Below are 20539 nucleotides of genomic sequence, written 5' to 3'. Positions count from 1 at the left end.
ATGATCCCACCTTTTATCATATTTGTTCCCAACAGTCCACAACTAACAAAATTTTAACGTCATTAGTTGCAAGTCGCTGGAAAAACGTTTTTGGCTGGAAAACTCACATTTTTTTCCGAAAAGCTCAACATTTTCATATCTCATATTTTCGTAACCTTGTATCGGACCTTTAAAAAAAGCCCCAATTATTAAGATCACAAGAACCCTAAAAACCATCAATGGAATCAGTTGGTGGTGCTCAAGTAGTGGTGGTGAGTTAATTGGTGCTGGTGGCGCCGTGGCGGTGTCAGGTTGAGTTTTCCGGCAAAAAAATGTGACTTTTCCGGCCAAAAACGTTTTTCTGGTGATCTGCAAGTAACGACATTAGGATTCTCTTAGTCGTGCACCGTTGGGAACAAATGAGTTAATGGATAGTGTCCGTCAACAACTAATTTATTAGTTACGACCGACAACCGAAGAAAAAAATGATAACTGAGATAAATAAAAAACCAATATACCACTAGAATTACTAGCTTGGCAAGAAACATGTTCAACTGGATAAGGATAAAGTTTCTTAAAATATATTTGTTTATCGTTTTCTACGGTATATGGGTAAAAACCTCTCTAAAGACATCATAATCAATTAATCATCATCCATGATCTCATCAAACATGACTTTTTGTCAAAATTAGGTGAAATTTTGGTACATAATTCAACTTTCCCAACTACCACACGCTGAGACAACTCGAACGTCAACACCACATTATCATATCATATTATTCATTTGAAATCACAGATAATATTATTAATTTGATAAAGTAGGTGACTTTGTGTTTCCGCTTTAGGTTCCATTTGAATAAAATCACAGATAATATTATTCATTTGAATAACTCGTAACGTTTTATAAGTACAATTACAATATTTCATAGGTTTGTGTGTTGAGGTTGGAGTGACTGTTTCTTAGTGACATTATATATTTATAGTGTATTACGTACTCACGTATAACGACCAACTAAATTTTAGGTTAATTTGATATATTATCTATTATCTAATAATAATAATTAAGAACTTTGGTGTTGTAAAGTCCCTATTGGGCAAACACCATATTGATATTAGGATTTTTGTTTTTTCTTTTTGTTTTGTTTTGTTTTAAATTTTGTTTTTTTAGTTCTTCTACCATAATATTGATATTAGGATTTTTGTTTTTTCTTTTTGTTTTGTTTTGTTTTAAATTTTGTTTTTTTAGTTCTTCTACCATAACGAACGTAATAACAACTTATCGAATGCCAATTTGTTTGTTTTTTTAGTTCTGTTACCGTAACGAAGTTATCGAAACCCAGCCGAATTTACGTAGACTAACATACCGCATTTTGTTTTAGTTATGGTACCGTAATGAACGCAATGAAAACCAACCAAATGTCAATTTTGTTTTGTTTCCTATTCTTCTTTTTTTTTCTCTATTCTTATTTTTGTTTTAGTTTCGGTACTGTAGCAAAACATGACGTTAACCAACTAAATTTGCATAGACTCACCTCATGGGGTCAACAACGCTCGAGTTTTACTAACGCCTGAGTTTTATTAAAAACTTATCGACATCACCCACTGGTCTACCTCAAATTTTGTAATTTTTTGGTTTATATTTTGTTCCGGTTCCATAACAAACATAACCAAAACCCACCGAGTTTGTGTCGACATACCGTCTTAACACCCGAGACCGACAACACTTGGGTTACCACCACCGGGGTTTTACCAACCTGTTCCGGTGCAATGCGCCGGGGAAAACCCTAGTTAACATAATAAACTTAATCACACATATGATTTCAATATTTGTGTGTTTATTATTAATTGTGTAAACCTTTAAATAGGGAAGCAATTTAAGAGAAAAGGAAACTAGATCATTAGATAAATACGTAAATATATTTTACTTATAATATGAGTCTAATATATATTCTTCATATATAATCTTTTACCAGCAGTTTGAGCGGGATTCTACTGATCGCTTAAACTAGCTCTAATTCCTGAAATAATTGTCGATACAACCCCTTGCTAAAGACGTCAGCATATTGAATGGATGACAGGACATGTAATACCCGAACATGACTAGACGAACCTTCTTGTGAACACAATGAAAGTCAATTTCAACATGCTTTGTTCGTTGATGATACACTGAGTTATGGAATAAATACACTACAAACACATTATCGCAATAGACGAATGTGGCCTTTCGTAATACAACACCAAGTTTAGTTAGTAAATTGTGAATCCAAGTAGTTTCTGCCACGGTATTCACCACACTTCGGTATTCAGCCTCCATACTAGATCGTGAAATAGAAGGTTGTCGTTTGGAAGACCTAGAGAATGAACTTGGTCAAAGTTTCGGTTGTAACCGGGACAAGACGTATACCATAATCAATGGTGCTACTAAGCTGTATTGGAGAATTCGTTTCACAAATCCGAAATGAGAGTCATGCGGGCATGCATATACAAACAAGCCTGCTGAACTGCATACAATATTTAACCATCTGGGAGAAGATTCCCAGCAGTGGCACTAAGCTTAGTGGACGTATCAACCGGAGCGTGACATGGCTTGCGATTAATCATATCAAACCGTTCTGTAATACAAAATGTATAACTAGCATGAAATACAAAATATGCGTTTTGGTCTAAATTTGTTTGCCTTCTAATAACAAAGTCTCAGAATTTACACATATAAGTAATATCTTTGTTATTAATTTGTTTTTCTTAAATACATTTCTAAGAGTTTTTATTTTAATTTTAATGCAGTCTTTGCCATAGGCTTATGTTGTAGACGAATTTGGTATTTCGTTTAGCAACACTTTATTGCATATATATGCCGAAGATCCTAACCTTCGGAAGGCTTGGAAAGTTTGGAAACGAATTTCGTATTTTTGATGGATGGATTAATGTGATGCAGGATGTTCCACTGCTAGTGATTATATTCATATGATGTTTTTAATGGGCTAAAATTACCTTGAATATATTCCAAATCAACAATTGATATTAAAAAAAGAAAAAGAAAAAAGAACTCCAATTATGTTACTACTAACACTAGTTAGAAAAACGGTTTATGTAATGGGACAAGGCTACAAGTTAAATCATTGGGTACTTGGGTTGTAGAGGCAGACGTCATGCCAGACAGTAATATTGCAAAACGAACTTTTATATCAAGAATTAATTTGACTCCCATACAAAAAACTTCCTTAATATTCTAAGGGATACAGTTTCCGGTTGTCATAAGCTTTGCAATGACTATAAATAGTAGTCAAAAGGATATTCTCTTTTTAGGGTTGGTTTGCTCTTTAGGTCTCAATGTTTTTCACATAGACGACTATATGTTGCTTTATTCAAAGTAACAAGTAGACGAGAGCTAAACTTATTAATAATTGGCAAAGATTGACAAACTTTAAATGCAACTTCAAATTTTGTAAACACAAAAGTTAACTGTACAATAAGCTTAGCTCAACTGATATATATATATATATATATATAGGAGAAGAACCGAAGATTTGGACAAGAGACTGCAAGGTCTTATGTTCGAATTTCAATCCAACCGGGTTTACCATAATGGGTCTTCAGGCGGCGGTTTCCCCGAAATCGGAGATGATGGACTTGAGATATCTAGTGTTGTCTGCTATCGTGGACGTATGAGCTTGCCTTTTACCTTTAGGTTACCCCGGATAACTTGCAACAAACATGTTCAGCAGGATAAAGTTTCTTTAAATATACGATTTTATCGTTTTTTACAATATATGGTGAAGAAACACGGATCTAAACTCATGCGCCATGATCTCATAAAGAACATGCATAAGCATTATCTACATGCGTCATGATCTCATGAAACCTGACTTTTTTTTTATTAAAATTATTAAGTGAATGTTTGGCACATAAGTTGTTCAGCCCCAAAACTATCCAATACTCTTCATGTACCTCAAGATGCATCTTAAATTTAAGTATTATAATTTGTTGTTCATTGTACTACTCTTATTGCATGTCTTAATGTAACATCTGGTTATTTAGAACAAATAATAAATAAAAGATTTATGTAAGTTTTAAATGGGTTGATTAATTATGTGATTCGAACTATGGGCTTAAGGAAGGTTTACCATAATCACATTTTAAAACACACACTCTCGGATTCAAGAAACGAAGCCCTTAACATGTAGATCTCATCCAAACTTCAAAAACGTTAAAGAAACAAAATCAAACAACCACAAGATCATCTGGATAGTACGAGTGCGTGAAAGATATGTTCTCGTTAAAAGGTGTGCTTTTTGATGATTAGAACGATAAGTTATAATAATGATAGATCGGGTTCTCTAGAATATTAAAGTAGCAAGTTGGACTTAAAACGGGCATAGTAGTCATTTGAGTAATGAACACTTTTAAGTAATCTAGTCATTTTGAGTAATTAACACATTTGAGTAATCTTGTCATTTTGAGTAACTAACACGTTTGAGTGATCTAGTCATTTAGAGTAATGAACACTTTTGAGTAATCTAGTCATTTTGAATAATTAACACGTTGTTGCACTTTCTGATCACACATATTAGTGCAGAAGTCTTTTTAGAGCTACAATGCACAACATAATATAGTTTCGACAGTCATCATCGTACTCAGTATATAGTTTCGACAGTCAAAATCATAAATGGCGATTTGACAGTCAAAACCAAAATGAATATGGTATAAGTTTCTTTTGGTTTATTTATATTAGTGCATCAGGTGATGACAATGACATGAAATCGTCGTTGTGCCACGGCCACCACCAACCTTCTGAATCTGAGAATCTCCATCTCTGACTCCTTAATGAAATGTGTTCTCAGTTTGATGGCAATGACAAACAAAGAGAACATAAACCATGCTGAAGTCGAATGCGCAACTCTTTAGAAACAAACACGTTGAGACAACTCGAAGGTCAACATCACTATTCCACATGTTCTTCATAATGTTAATTTTGCGGCACAGGTTCTTACAATCTTTCCGCGACTCAAATTGGTCAGCACTGAAGAGGTAGGTCCCAGCAGAGCCCAGTTGGACCCGCAAGACTCACCTTGAATAGGGACGTCTGTGCAATGACCAACTGCTCCAGCAGGACCCACCATGCTCAGAGAACCTTACGCGCAGTACGCCAGCTGTACCAGCAGGGAAAGCCTCCCAATGGCGAAGTACACCGCCTGTTCCCGCAGCTGCGGATACAAGCCATCAGGGAAGGCTACCCGCACTAACAGCAAGGCTACACGCACAAGGCATTCGCTACTTCAGTAGTCACATGAAGGAATGAGCAAGGCAGGAATACGCCCGCATAAATGAGCCAGTCCGTATGCTTCTGGAAGGTCTTTCGTACTATACCTACTAAGGTATGGACGGAACAGACAATTTGACCAGAGCAGCCCATGAACCAATCAAAGGGTGACAGCTCACCGACAACAATACGAGGAGCACCCCTCTAGTACTGTTTGTCACTATTAGCCGCTGCCTACTCACCAACCCTTACGATGGGACGTGCGCAGCCTACAGTTGGTGGAACAGTGCGTAGCCGGCAATAAAGGAATAGTATACAGCCGACCTTTACTGTTGGCCGTAGCCTATCCACCAACCAGTATGGCCTGTGCGTAGTCCACTGTTGGTAGAACAGGAATACTATTCAGCCGGCTGTACCTTCTGGGAAACCTACCTTCGGCTATAAATACTCCAACACCTTGGAATGGTAAGGACATCATCTGATATCTCAATCTTATCTAGCAATCTCTTAATATACACTTATATTCAGAGCAATCTAGTCTGATTCTCACGCCGGAGGGTGGTCACAAGGAGGAACCCCCCCCCCTTCTCAGTGACGAGCTTACGGTGTCTGTTTTGCAGGTCTCCTGAAGAACAACCTTCTCTGCTAGACCTCATCCTCGTGGGAAACATTACTTAACCCCCAGATTATCTATAATCTGCCCAGGGTTAACCTAGTGTTTCTTCATTGGCGCCATCCGTGCATAAAAGCTAGAACTAATTTAGTTTTTTCAAAATTTCTGAAGAAATGGTTAACGTTACTCCGGTCCCAAGGCCAGTAACCGACCAAGAAACCCCGGTAACCACAACCCCAGCAACTGGGAGGAACACCGGCGGTTATACAAATCTTACGAACACTACCCCGACTACCCAAGCCGGGGCAAGTGCAGTAAATATTCCACTGGGGTTCACTGATGCCCAGTTGGAAAAACGAACGAGGGTCCCTCGCCAAACACTGGATCAAGTGAAGGCGTGGGCCGAAGCACGTCAGAGAGAGTTCCAAGCTGAATTGGATGAACGCTTGCGTTCAGTTCAACAGGCTGACGAGTTCGGCAGTACTCGCCAACATCTCAATATGAACAGCGAGTGCGAGTACTCAGACGACGAAAGGGAAGAATCCGATACCGACGCAAACCCTCGCCATAAGGCGAAAGGGAAGCGTAAGGAAACGGACTTCCAGCCGAAAAGAAATTTTGGGGAAGCTTTTAAACCAACCAATGCGGAGAGAAACCCGCGTGACTTCTCCAAAACCTTTAGGCCAACTGCTACAAATGCAGGAAAGTCAAAGTTCGCAAGGGACATTGCGGAAGCAATCGCCCCGAGAAGTGCCAAACAAATGTCCAACATTGGCACTTATGATGGTCTATCCGACCCAGACGACCACTTGAACAGATTCATTGCGGGGGCAACCGTCAGTAACTGGACGGAACCCACGTGGTGTTATATGTTCCAGATGACTCTGGTTGGAGCGGCCAGGGCATGGTTCGATCGTTTACCGGTCCACCACATATATGACTGGGCGGACTTTCAGAACAAGTTCAGCCAGCACTTCAGCCAACAGAGGAAATATACCGAAGAACAGTGGACGATCCTCAACTGCGTGAGAGAGGAGGATGAATCTTTACTAGACTTCATCACCCGCTTCAACTCCAAAAAGCTAAGTCTCGGCAACATAAGTGAAGATCTTGTTCGCGCCGCTTTCATCCAAGGCGCTGAATACCCAGAGCTTATCCGCACATTAACGGGTAAGGATGGCATGCCATCAACATGGGATGCCATCATGACGGCGGCAAAGCGCTTTGCCGAGACGGAGAAGCAACTGGGAAGGGATCTTCCCCAGAGTACACACCTCTACACGCAGAGGACAAGGGAGAACAATGTTCGGATCGCCAGGCAGAACAAAAAGAGGAAGCTAGGTATCTGGCAGTCAAGGGTAAACTTTGACACATCATCCAACTCTCACCCTCTTGTTGGCGGAAGAAATCACACACACCCTTCAAACCAAAAGCACCGGTGGACGCCACTCACCAAAAGCGTCACGGAGATATTTGCCACTGAAAAGGTACCGTGGCCAAAAGCTCCAATGATCCGGCAGCGACCTAATGCGGATCAGAGCAAATCCTGTGACTTCCACGGGACAAAAGGTCATAGTACGGAAGAGTGTACATCCTTGAAGGATATTATCGAAGCATTCGTCAAGGATGGAAGACTGGCACACCTGGTGGCATCAATCAAGAAGGGAGGAAGAAACGACAACCGGTACCGAGGCAACGGACGAAAGCCCGTTGACATCAGCATCAACATGGTTCATGGTAAGGTCAGAGGAAGAAAAAGGCGAACGCCAGAACCATGCGCGTGGAAGGAAGCTGAGGTGCGCTTCCCGCGAGTGCCAGGAGGACCCAGCAAAGAAGGCCCTATCGTCATCAAAAGCCAGCTGAGGCACTACATCACTTCCCGCACTCTTGCTGACAACGGCGCATCGTCAACGGTGATGTACAGGCAGTTCTTTGACAAGCTAGACGATGAAGACAAGGAACGCCTGGAAACGATCTGCGCCTCGATGGAAGGGTTTGATGGCAGCACAAACACCCCCCTGGGTATCCTATCTTTCCCCGTCACTCTTACGGATGGAAAACACTCCCGCACAGAAGATGTGGACTTTGTCGTGATGAGGAAGCCACACCATACATACGACATCCTCTTCGGGAGAGACGGGATGGCAAGGTTCAACGCCGTGGTATCCTCAGTCCACGGCATGATGGGATGGCCAACAGCTGAGGGTGTAGCGATGATCACCGGCATTCCCCAGGTATGCATCGCATCTGTCTCATCTAAACCCAAACCAAAGATGGCTAAACCAACCATCACCGAACCAGAAAGATGGGCCTTCAACGGCAAGTACCCTGACCAGGCCGTCACCATTGGCCCAACAATTGTTGATCCCACACGCACCTTACTCAAGCGCTTATTACAAAAGAACGCTGACATCTTCGCGTGGACACCAGCTGACATGACTGGTGTACCCCGAAGTAAGGCAGAGCATAAGCTCAAATGCGATCCGGCTGTTACTCCGATCGTACAAAAGCGCAGAGTAATGGGGCCAGAACAAACTAACGCGTGTAGAACCCAAGTCAAGGAACTCCTTGACGCAGGCATCGTACGCGTTAGTAGATATCAAACTTGGGTTGCAAATCCCGTTATGGTACCGAAGAATGACAAACAATAGCGCATGTGCATAGATTTCAAGGATTTGAACAAAGCATGCCCCAAAGATTGTTATCCGTTACCTGAAATTGATCTTAAGGTGGATTCGTTGGCACCATTCCGCCTTAAATGCTTCCTGGACGCGTATAAGGGGTACCATCAAATCCACATGGCCGTTGATGATCAGGACAAAACCGCTTTTCGGACGCCCGATGGCACATTTTGTTATCAAATGATGCCATTCGGACTTAAGAATGCCGGGTCCACATACCAACGCCTGATGGACGAAGAGTTTCATTCCCAAATTGGGAGGAACTTGGAAGTCTACATGGATGACTTGGTCATCAAAAGCCCTGACCCAGAAGCGATGTTGAAAGACATCGAAGAAACTTTCAACACGCTCAGGAAGATAAACATGAAGCTCAACCCGAGCAAGTGTGCCTTTGGAATGGAAGAAGGGAAGTTCTTGGGGGTCATCGTCACTAAAGATGGCTTCAGAGCGAACCCTGAAAAGGTCGAAGCCATTATCAAAATGGAATCACCTACTACCATCAAACAGGCTCAGACACTGAATGGACGACTAGTGGCACTTAATCGCTTTTTGGCAAACCACGCGGATAAGTCGTTTCCCTTCGTGTCAACATTGAGAAACTGTTTAAAGAAAACGCACTTCCGCTGGACACCAGAAGCGGAAGCAGCTTTTCAGGAGATTCGGTCACGCTTGATCGAACTCCCAACGCTGACAGCACCAAAAGCGGGAGAGGAGTTAATCCTATACCTTTCCGCAACTGATAGAGCAACCGGGGCAGTCCTGCTAGTAGAACGAAAAGGCATCCAAATGCCGATCTATTATGTCAGCCGTATCCTAACAGACGTAGAAACCCGGTACTCTACCCTCGAAAAATTAGTCTTAGCACTTATACACGCTTCACGCAGGCTAAGACGATATTTCCAGGGTCACCCAATCACCATTCTCTCCAACTTCAAACTTGCAAACGTTCTAGGCAAACCCGAGTTATCGGGACGCCTAGCCAAATGGGCAATTGAGTTGGGGGAATACGCGATAAAGTATAAGCCAAGACCAGCCATAAAAGGCCAGGTTCTGGCCGACTTTATTGCAGAAGTGCCTGCATCGCGGGAAAAAGAGTGCCAGGAAGAGGCTCAACCCTCTCCAGCACAAGACATCAATGATGTCTGGCGACTCTACACTGATGGAGCAGCCAGTAACGAGGGTTCAGGCGCAGGGCTGAAACTAACCAACCCAGCAGGCCAAGAATACACTTACGCTATTCGACTGGATTTTCCAAGTACGAATAACGAAGCCGAGTATGAGGCATTCTTGGCTGGGCTGAGAATTGCGCGTAAGATGGGTGTGAAAAACTTGGAAGCCCACGTGGATTCCATGTTAGTAGCCAATCAAATCAACGGGACGTACACGGCCGTGAACGACACAATGGCCCTGTACTTCGCACAAGCAAAATCCCTTATGCGCGATTTCAACGACTGCAAAGTCATACACGTCAAGCGAAGTGAAAACAAATCTGCGGATGCGTTAAGCAAGCTTGCATCATTAGCCTTCACCCACTTAGGAAAGGATATCCGCATTGAACTCCTCGAGACACCTTCGGTCCCGCACAAGGAAATTTGTGTCATCCAAACCGGCATGGAAACGTGGATGACACCAATAATAAAATACCTTGCGGCAGGTACACTACCAGAATCCAAAACACAGGCAAGAAAACTACGCTGTAAAGCACTGAATTATCAACTCATCGATGACATCCTTTACAGACGTAACTTTCTTGGGCCACTCTTAAGATGCGTGGACAACCAAGATGCTGACTACCTCCTAAGGGAAGTACACGAAGGCATCTGTGGAGTACACGCAGGTCCCCGCGCTGTTGTAGCTAAGTTAAACAACGCGGGATACTTTTGGCCGGGGATGCATACGGATGCACTGGCATACATCAGAAAATGCAGGTCTTGCCAGCTTTACGCACCCAACACGCACCGCCCGAAGAATGAACTTGTTCCAGTCACTTCTTCATGGCCATTTCAGAAGTGGGCCATCGATGTGACAGGCCCATTTCCTACAGCAGCAGGAAATGTTCAGTTCCTAGTGGTAGCCATCGACTACTTCACCAAGTGGATAGAAGCAAAACCTTTAGCCCAAACAACCGCGAAACATATCAAAAAATTTATTTGGGAATTTATTATTTGTCGTTTTGGACTTCCACAGAATTTGGTGAGCGATAACGGCACCAACTTTGCTGACAAGAAGCTACAACAGTGGCTGAAAGAACTTCAAATCACCCACACCTTTACCTCAGTGGCACACCCGCAAGGTAATGGTGAGGTGGAAAGAGCAAATAAGAGCATCGTCGAAGGCATAAAGAAAAGACTCTTGGAACACAGATCCGGCTGGGTGGACGAGCTTCCGCACGTCCTTTGGGCAAACAGAACGCTGAAGAAGGCCAGTACGGGAGAAACCCCGTTCAGTCTCACTTATGGCACTGAAGCCATGGTCCCGGTCGAAATTGGTTTACCCTCACCAAGGGTCTTGATTCAGCCAGATGACAATGATGCGGAAAGACGGTTGGACCTTATGCTAACCGAGGAACGCAGAGACTTAGCCACAGTGCGTGAAGAGAACTACAAGCGACAAATGCAAAAGTACTACAACACGCGGGTAAAACTCTGCAACTTCAATGAAGGAGACTACATACTGCGTAACAACGAGGCTTCGAACCAAGAACGCCCAGGAAAGCTGGCCCCAGTCTGGGAAGGGCCATACATTATCAAAGAAGTCCTGGGAAAGGGCGCATACCGGCTCGAAAGGCTCGATGGCACTCCCATCCCAAGAACATGGAATGGAGCTCAATTACGCAAATGTTATATGTAGATCAATTCCAAATTTGTAAAGAAAAGGCCTAGAGCCACTTCTAATGGAAATGATTCTCCTTTCACAATGTGTTGATAGCCTTACCTTTATACTTATGAACTTCCCACACTGGTGCCGGTATTCACCGCACAAATGGGGGAAGAAGTAAGTCGTTACGTGTGGAAGGCGGCAAAACCCGCATAAACACAACGCTAAAAATAAGGAAAACCTACACGCAGGTCAGATGTAAGTAAAGTTTAGCCATCCTTGTAAATGCAAGTGACGGTCTTACCCGCACAATCACGAACAAGGAAGCAAAACTTCAACCTATCATCTACCACGTTCAAAAGTTAACTTATTCTGAACACTTAGAAAATTTCAAAGGAAAAGATGAGGAAAACTGCAGCGCTCAACACCACAACATCATCCACTACTTGGAATCTAGGTGACTTTGTGTTTTAGTTTTGGGTTCCATTTGAGTAAAATCAAACACAATATCTTACCCGAAAAATTGAATAATTCCTAAAGTTTTATAATAAGTACAATATTTCATTAGAAATTTAATATAAAGTACATTAACATTTACTTTGACATTACGTAGCAAATCATTTTCTAACACTTACCATTTGTGCTTATTATTTTTAATTTGACAACATAAGCACTAATTTAGAAACAATTAAACTCTGGCTGGAATGGCCTTCAATGGTATACTTCTTTGCATGGTGAGACCAAACTTCTCACCCATGTCTAAATCTTGTCCTCTCATGTTTCCTTCTAACTTCCAATCGAACTTCTGAATCAACGAACCCAACACCATAGGTAACATTCTATGAGCAATATTCAATCCCGGACATATTCTAATCCCAGCACCAAATGGTATAAGCTCGAAATCTTGACCTTTGTAGTCGGTTTTAAGGTCTAGAAACCTCTCCGGCATGAAAGTTTCTGGGTTTGACCATACTTTTGGATCTCGCCCTATCATCCAAACATTAATGAAGATTTGTGCATTTTTAGGCATGATGAAACCTTGGATTTCTGTTTCGTGTATCGCTCGGCGAGGGATAAGTAAAGGCGCCGGAGGATGTAATCGCAAAGTTTCTTTTATAATTGCTTGTAGGTAAGTGAGTTGAGAGAAATCCAGGTCGTTCGTATTCTTGTTGCCTTCCATGAGTTTGATCTCTGATCGGGCCTTTTCCATTTTATCTGGGTTACGAATAAGCTCGGCCATGGCCCATTCCATTGTGCTTGATGTTGTATCAGTTCCCGCAATTAAATTTTCCTACGATTGTTCATGAATTACTAAATATAAGGCCCAATATCTAGAAAAGAAAAAAATATTAACTATCTGGTTCGTGTACTTGATTTAAAAGTATAATAATAAAATTAAAACAGTTTGCATAAATGAAGAACTTTTTCAGACATGTAAACTGTTTTAATAGAACACCCACTTTTATATATAAAAAATCTCCATTTACTAGTAAGTGAAAATGTCCATGCATTCTTCATTTCTTAGTCTAAAAGATATATAATGTGAGTCAATGGGGGTTAAAAGGTATCTAAAAAAATTATAAACGAGGGGGGGGGGGGCTTTCGGTAAAAAAAACGGGACACTTTACACAATGTATAAAATTTGTTGGGCGAAAAGCGGGTAAATTTAAACTACCACGCAAAAAAAGGGGACGGTGTTGGGTTCGTAGGCCTTGTTGGCCCGGTTTATTATATGAAGTCAAAAGAGGAGACGGGTGTGGGCGGTCGGGCCCAAGCCCGGCCCGGTTTAGATTTCTTGCATAATAATTTACTAACCCTAGTTCAGTCTCTATATAAACAACATTATGTACTTGTAATATTGGTCACTCAATAAAGATATACCTAGTTGCCACCCGTGGACGTAGGTCAGTTTAGACCGAACCACGTTAAATCCTCGTGTTCGTTTATTGCTTTCGTGTGTGTGTTCGGTTTCGTGTGTGCGTTTAATCCTAACAAGTGGTATCTAGAGCTTAGGTTCGGATCACGCAAAGAACACGTTGAACCAGTTCCGCCGCCGCCGCATCAAGAGTCGGAGCTAGGGTTCCGCTACGGTACCCAGTAGCCACCGGTCAGTTTCGTTGCGTTACTGCAGAAGGGTAATCGCCGGCTAGGGTTCTGCCATACCCAGTGCCGACGATCTGTGTAAAGGTTCTGTTCGAAAGTAGGTTCACGCATCACCACCGTACCTGTGCCGCTTTCCGCCACCGATTGCTTGGTCAACGTGTATTTGTTTCCAGTTTGTTTGGCTGTATATGATTGACCATAAAGGAGAAAGTTATTATTTATTTTTTCTTTGGAGTTTGGTGTTCTTGTGGCAGAACGTTTGACGGCCGGAAGGAGCAAGAAATCAAGAATTGTTATTTCAACCTTTTTTGGAGTTCATGCCACTATAAGACAAGAGAGTTTTTTTTTTGGCAGGGAAGAATACGTGAGCAAGGGTTTCTTAATTTTTATTTGTGGGCTGTCTCTTTTGGGCCGAAATACAAAGGGCTGTAGGCCCAGTCTCTTATATTGTGTGGGCTTGGGTTGAAGATCAGTTTTTTTAATCAGCTTTCGGTTAAGCAAAGAACGAGTAAAACAGCGAATCAAGATCCTATTTTCGTTGAAGAACAGTTTCAAGTCAGAAGAAATTTAAAGAAACTTAGAACTAGTACCAACCGCGTTTGTCAGGTTTCATCATTTCAGTTTAAAGTTTCAGTTTCTGATTTACAGTTCGTATTTCCGCTGCGGTTTAAATAGGTTGATTTTTAACAGAGTTCAGTAGAACAATCGTTAAGTTCAGGCTCGTGTTGCTGTGTCTGTCTCTTTTTTTTTATCCAGTTTTTCGTTTTAGTCATTGTTATGGCAGAAGACGGAAAGGTTTCGATACAGAAGTTTGACGGACAGAAGTTCGGTTGGTGGAAGATGCAGATTGAGGCACTACTTTGTCAGAAAGACTTGGATGTAGTGTTTGAGGATGAAAAACCAGAAAAGTTGTCAGAAGCAGATTGGAAGAAGTTAGACAAGAAAGCTAGGGCTTGTATTACTTTGTCGTTGTCGGAAGATGTGGCGTTTAACATCATGAAAGAAACCACAGCACGTGGTATGATGGAGGCGCTATCCAACATGTATGAGAAGCCTTCGGCAGCGAATAAAGTCTATCTTATCCGAGAGCTAGTGACAACAAGAATGAAAGAGGGTGGGTCAGTTACAACTCATATCAATAATCTTAATTCGATCTTGTCCCGCTTAGTGTCAGTTGACATTAAGTTTGATGATGAAGTTCAAGGCCTCTTGTTATTATCCTCTTTGCTCGACAGTTGGTCGCAAACAGTGACTGCAGTTTGTAGTTCGTCTACAAATATTACTTTCGATGGGATTCGAGATCTGATTCTGGGAGAAGATTCAAGACGCAGAAGTTCAGGTGAATCATCAGGCAATATGCTAGTCACAGAAGGTAGAGGTAGGGGAAAACAGCGAGGCAGTGGGAGCAGGAAGAGGAGTCAGTCTAAGACTCGTAAGGATATTGAATGTTGGGGTTGTAAAGAGAAAGGACACTTCAGGAATCAGTGTCCGAATGGTAAGAAAGAGGTGAACGTTACAGAAGACGACACAGATGACGGGGTCAGTAGTGATGAGGCTTTGGTTTGTAGTGTTGAGAGTATCGTTGATGCTTGGGTGATGGATTCTGGTGCATCGTTTCATGCCACTCACTGTAGTGAAACGATGAAGAATCTTAAATTTGGGGATTTTGGAAAGGTTCGACTAGCGAATGATGATATTTTAGAGGTTACGGGTATAGGAGACGTTGATTTGATAACTTCAGCCGGTACTTCTTGGACTTTGAAAGACGTGAGGGTTATTCCAAGTTTGAAGAAACGTTTGATTTCAGTTGGGCAGTTGGATGACCAGGGGCACGATGTTAAGTTCGGGAATGGGCAGTGGAAAGTAGTCAAAGGGAATCTTGTGGTTGCTCGTGGCAAGAAAATGGGTTCGTCTTATATGGTCGATATGTCACCGAAAGGAGTGGATCCAGTTTTGGTGAAAGACAAAATCCGGTTCACAGAATCTCGTAGGCAGAAGAAGGTTTGTTTTGCAAGTAACAAACCCATAGCCAAAGTGAAGATTCAGGATGAACGAAGTAGGAAGGTTAAATCAGTTGGGGGACATCGTGACAGTGGGAGCACAGGTCGTGTTTCAGTTACAGTTCCAGGTCGACAGTGGATTAAGAAAACCGGTATTCCAGCTGTAAAAGTCTCTCCAATGAATTACTTGCTGAATATGGAGAGTGTTTGTTCTCAGGTTATCTCAGAATCCGGTAGTTCGTTACAGTGGGAGCCGGTAGGGACAGAGAACGGGTCAGGGGCAGTTTCAGCCATGACTGACGTGTTGGAGCTCCGGGGAAATTCAACGGGCCTTCAGGTTAATTGATGAGAAGGCGGTGGCAACTAGAAGAAGTTTAATGTTCAGATTACAGAAGTACAATCAGGAGTGCAGACGAGAGTACTCAAGGCCTCCGAGTGGGAGATTGTTGGGTTCGTAGGCCTTGTTGGCCCGGTTTATTATATGAAGTCAAAAGAGGAGACGGGTGTGGGCGGTCGGGCCCAAGCCCGGCCCGGTTTAGATTTATTGCATAATAATTTACTAACCCTAGTTCAGTCTCTATATAAACAACATTATGTACTTGTAATATTGGTCACTCAATAAAGATATACCTAGTTGCCACCCGTGGACGTAGGTCAGTTTAGACCGAACCACGTTAAATCCTCGTGTTCGTTTATTGCTTTCGTGTGTGCGTTTAATCCTAACAGACGGGACCACCCCTGGCCCTCGCTATCCTTCGCCATTGATGTACATTAATATTTAAACTACCTGGAAAATTATATACTTCACAAATTCATTAGAAATTTAATATCGAGTACATTAATATTTAGTTCGACATTATTTGACAAATCATTTGCTAACACTTATGATTCATGCTTATTATTTTTAATTAGACAACATAAGCACTACTTTAGAAACAATCAAACTCTGACTGGAATGGCCTTCAATGGTATACTTCTTTGTATGGTGAGACCAAACTTCTCACCCATGTCTAAATCTTGTCCTCTCATGTTTCCTTCTAACTTCCAATCGAACTTTTGAATCAACGAACCCAAAATTATAGGTAACATTCTATGAGCAATATCCAATCCCGGACATATCCTTCTCCCAGCACCAAATGGAATGAACTCGAAATCTTGACCTTTGTAGGTTGTTTTAACGTTCAAAAACCTCTACGGCATAAAAATTTCTGGGTTTGACCATATTTTTGGGTCTCGCCCTATCATCCAAATATTACAAAGAATTTGTGCATTTTTAGGGATGATGAAGCCTTGGATTTCTGTGTCGTGTATCGCTTGGTGAGGGACAAGTAATGGTGTCGGAGGATGTAATCGAAAAGTTTCTTTTATAATAGCTTGTAGGTAAGTCAGTTGAGAGAAATCTATGTTGTGCGTATTCTTGTTGCTTTCCATGAGTTTGATCTCTGATCGGGCCTTTTCAATTTTATCTGGGTTACGAATAAGCTCAGCCATGGCCCATTCCACCGTGCTTGATGTCGTATCAGTTCCTGCAGTAAAAAATGCCTACGATAGTTTATGAATGATAAAAATATAAGATTCAATATCTTAAAAGAAAAAAATACAACTACTTGGTTCATGTACTAGATTTTTTTTAAAAGCATGTAATTTGATTTTTTAAAATAGTTTAATGTGACTTACCTTGATGACATACTATAACTATATACTTACAAAAAACAAATGTCTCATGTCATCTCGACTAAACTCAGATTCATCTTTTAGGTTGAGGTTGAGCAGTGAATCCAAAACATCGTTGTTTCTTGCCGTAGCACTCTCATATGGTGCTGAACCCGACCTTATTTTCAACCGTTGATCGATGATCCTATCAATTACAGAAATTATTTTGTTGCCATAAACATTTCCCTGTTTCACTAATCCTTGTGGATCAAACGGTTTAAGAAACGGGAAAAAGTCGGCTATATTACTTTTCCCTAGAACTTCCATTAAAGCCCAAACCGTGTCCTTGAATTCTTGTGTAGACTCTGAGTCATGTTGAGCGAAATTCGTGGAAAACATGATGTTTGAAATAATATTAATTGATGTCGTAAATGCAACTCCACCTATGTTGACAGCCTTTTCAGTTGTACAACATTGATTAACATGATCAAGCAGTTCTTGTACCTAGAACCATGATATAAAAAATATATATTACAATTGTTTATTCTTTTAAAAAAAAGTTGTCCATCTAAGCTAGCTACAACGACGCGTCTAAGTTATCCAATTAGTGCAATGCGTCTAAACTAGTTAGAGCATTGCGTTTAACCAAATACGAGAATTCATTTAATGTATAACAATATGTCCAAGTTGTTAAGGTCGATCTTATGCATGAAAGAACTGTGTGAATATAATGGTGCGTGCAAACCATTGCAAGGTGCATCTAAAACTACTTGTAACTTTATAGACACATATATCCGTGCCCTAAAGTAAACATCTTGCGTCTTGTATCCTTCACATACTTCATGGATAATCACTTTTTACACATTAACCGGCTATATGTAGTGTAAACTTCAAAACTATAACTAATTAATGTGATAACTGCGAGAACCTTCTGTTTTTGTATTTATTTTAAGATTTTAACATGACCATTATAATACATCATGGTTATCTGAATATACTTGAATTGCTATACGAATATGTGGGTAAATATACGTGTATTCCTATATTGTTAATCATATGTAATTTTATTATAATTCTATGATCTACACAAGTGTACAATACTTGTTAGGATAGGAAAAGTAGAAAAATATTGATCAGGAAAATTAATTTCATATTATTTTTATTTAGCTTTTAATAATAAATGAATAGCCTGGGATTGTTTATGCTCTTGCATTTAACCAAAATTTAAGCATAAATTTAACATAAAAAGTTTGTTAGTTGATCGACTCGTACCTTCTGCTATCGTAGGAGTTCACTAGCATCTAGATGTTGCATAGAGATCACGTATTCTTTAATTATCCGACGTAGTCTCTGCCAATGATCTCCTGGCTGCAACCATGCTACCGAGTGTTTATGTAGGTCCACCATTCGGGCAGTGTCTGGAATTGATCGGCCAGATAACGACTGGTCATGTGTTTTAAAAAACTCTTTAGCCATATCAGGTGATGAAATAACTATAGTTGTTCTACATCCGAGCTTAAGTGACATTAAAGGATCATACCGTTTAGAGAGTGTGGTTAGAGCGCGGTGTGGGTTGTTGGTAAGCTGTAAAAGGTTTCCGATTATTGGAAATGGGTAAGGTCCTGGTGGAAGCGCGAGTTGTGGCGGCTAGAGATGTTGATGAAATAGACTAATGTTGAAAGGAAAGAAAACATTAGAAAGAAAGATATATAATCTATGGGTTTGTGTGTGGAGGTTACGAGAGAATATGTCCTGATGACACTATATATATTTATTGTGTGTCACGTATTAGGAGTGTGCACGAAACCGAAAAATCCAAATCGAAAAAACCGAATCGAAACAAAAACCGATGGTTTGATTTATGTGTTTGTAGAAACCGAACTAACGGCTCGGTTTTTGGTTTTGCGTATAATAAAAACCGAAAAAACCGAACCGAAATCCTAAATTTTTGTTTTTTTATATTTTATATTAAGTAATTTATAAGAATTTAATAAACATGTAACTCAAATATTTTTGGTAAAATGTATAATAGTCTATTATTTTAAAATTAACAAAATTATTTATACCTAAATTAATTATTTTTTGAAAACTTTTTTTTACCTGAAATGTTCAAGATCAAATGACAAAAACCGAAAAAACCGAAACCAAAATGAAATCGGAAAACCGAAATTGAACGGTTTCAAATACTCCAAAAACCGAAGTTTTGGTTTTATGTTCGGTTTTAACCAAAAACCAGAACCGCACAACGCACACCCCTATCACGTATAATGACCAACTAACCTTTTAGGTTTGATCAAATAAGTTGCCATGCCTAATCGGCTAAGCTTGGACCAGATAATTAATCACTAAATTTATAACTTAAAACTTTTAATACCGTATGGGATTTCAATATTTGGGTATAGTGGGTTGGGTTTGTAGGTGTGTAGGTCGGTTAACTAGTGGTGTTTACCCTAAATACTAGGCTGGGTGTGAAATGTAATGGGAGTGGGTCATCATCTAAGAAGTTATAGGTTTCAGGAAGATCAAGCAGGTTCGAAAACAGGAAATGCGGTTTTGTCAAATACGACATGTTGGTACACCATAAACCGATTCGTAGAGTTCGTAAAAACGATACCCTGGAGGGGGGGGGGGAGTTGAGAAAAATACCTTGCAGAGATCGAGGATGTGATTTATAAGGCATAGTAGCATACATGTTTGGATAGTAGACACAAGTGAAGTTACTGAACACGTGAATCGGTGAATGTGTTCGTATGACAGGTAATGAAGGTATAGGGCGAAGTGTGTAGTGGAGAAGTTACGGCGTTTAGTTGGAAGAATGTTGTTTAGATATGTGGCGGATCATTTATTCCGCATGGCCGTTTTGTTTAAGGTTTGTGGACAGGAGAACTGAAAATTAAATCAAATAGATAGTATCGGCAAAGGATTTGAATTTATTTAAGCTGTTAATTTGGAAAAATATTGGATATCGGTTAAGGACAGATATCTTATCGAGTGAGATATCGATGGGATATCGGTAATTTTAATATCATGTAAAATTCATATGCATATATAGCAATTAACACTAATAAAGTCTTCTACCACTAACAAATTAACATTTTCCAACTTGCAAAACACTAACAATCGTAGCAAGTAAGAATTGATTAAGACTCAAAACACTTACTTGAACACTAAAAGTTGATAAACAAGACTTAAAACATTAATATCGAGAATATCGGTGATATATCTGTCAAATATCGGTCAATATCGCTGATATTATCGGTACCGATATTCTAACCAATATTTTGACTGATATTTCACCAAGGGACCGATAACCTATATATCACTGATATATCGGTGATATCAACTGCATAACAGTTTATGATTATCAAATTTATCCCCCAAGATCGCACTAGAAGGCTTTAATTTTACAATTAAATTGTGAGTATAAATTGGT

The 20539-nt window shown here is 40.6% G+C and overlaps 2 pseudogenes across 1 annotated transcript; both read right to left on the bottom strand.

Annotated features, from left to right (window-relative positions):
* Window positions 1-11869: 11869 nt before the first annotated feature.
* On the bottom strand, window positions 11870-19415 carry LOC143542848 (cytochrome P450 76T24-like; annotated as a pseudogene). The gene is made up of 4 exons (XR_013136967.1): window positions 19387-19415; window positions 18379-18867; window positions 17161-17610; window positions 11870-12641 (listed from the first exon to the last, which is right to left on the bottom strand). The product of XR_013136967.1 is annotated as a cytochrome P450 76T24-like (transcript).
* On the bottom strand, window positions 16380-17069 carry LOC143542871 (cytochrome P450 monooxygenase 76AD94-like; annotated as a pseudogene).
* Window positions 19416-20539: the final 1124 nt, after the last annotated feature.

The sequence above is a fragment of the Bidens hawaiensis genome, unplaced genomic scaffold (genome assembly GCF_021521415.1).
Source record: "Bidens hawaiensis isolate Kalapana, Puna unplaced genomic scaffold, B.hawaiensis_p1.1 tig00012999_1, whole genome shotgun sequence".
In the NCBI taxonomy this organism is placed as follows: Eukaryota; Viridiplantae; Streptophyta; class Magnoliopsida; order Asterales; family Asteraceae; genus Bidens; species Bidens hawaiensis.
The sequence above is the reverse complement of the archived record's forward strand: the minus strand, read 5'-3'. Positions and strand labels throughout refer to the sequence as shown.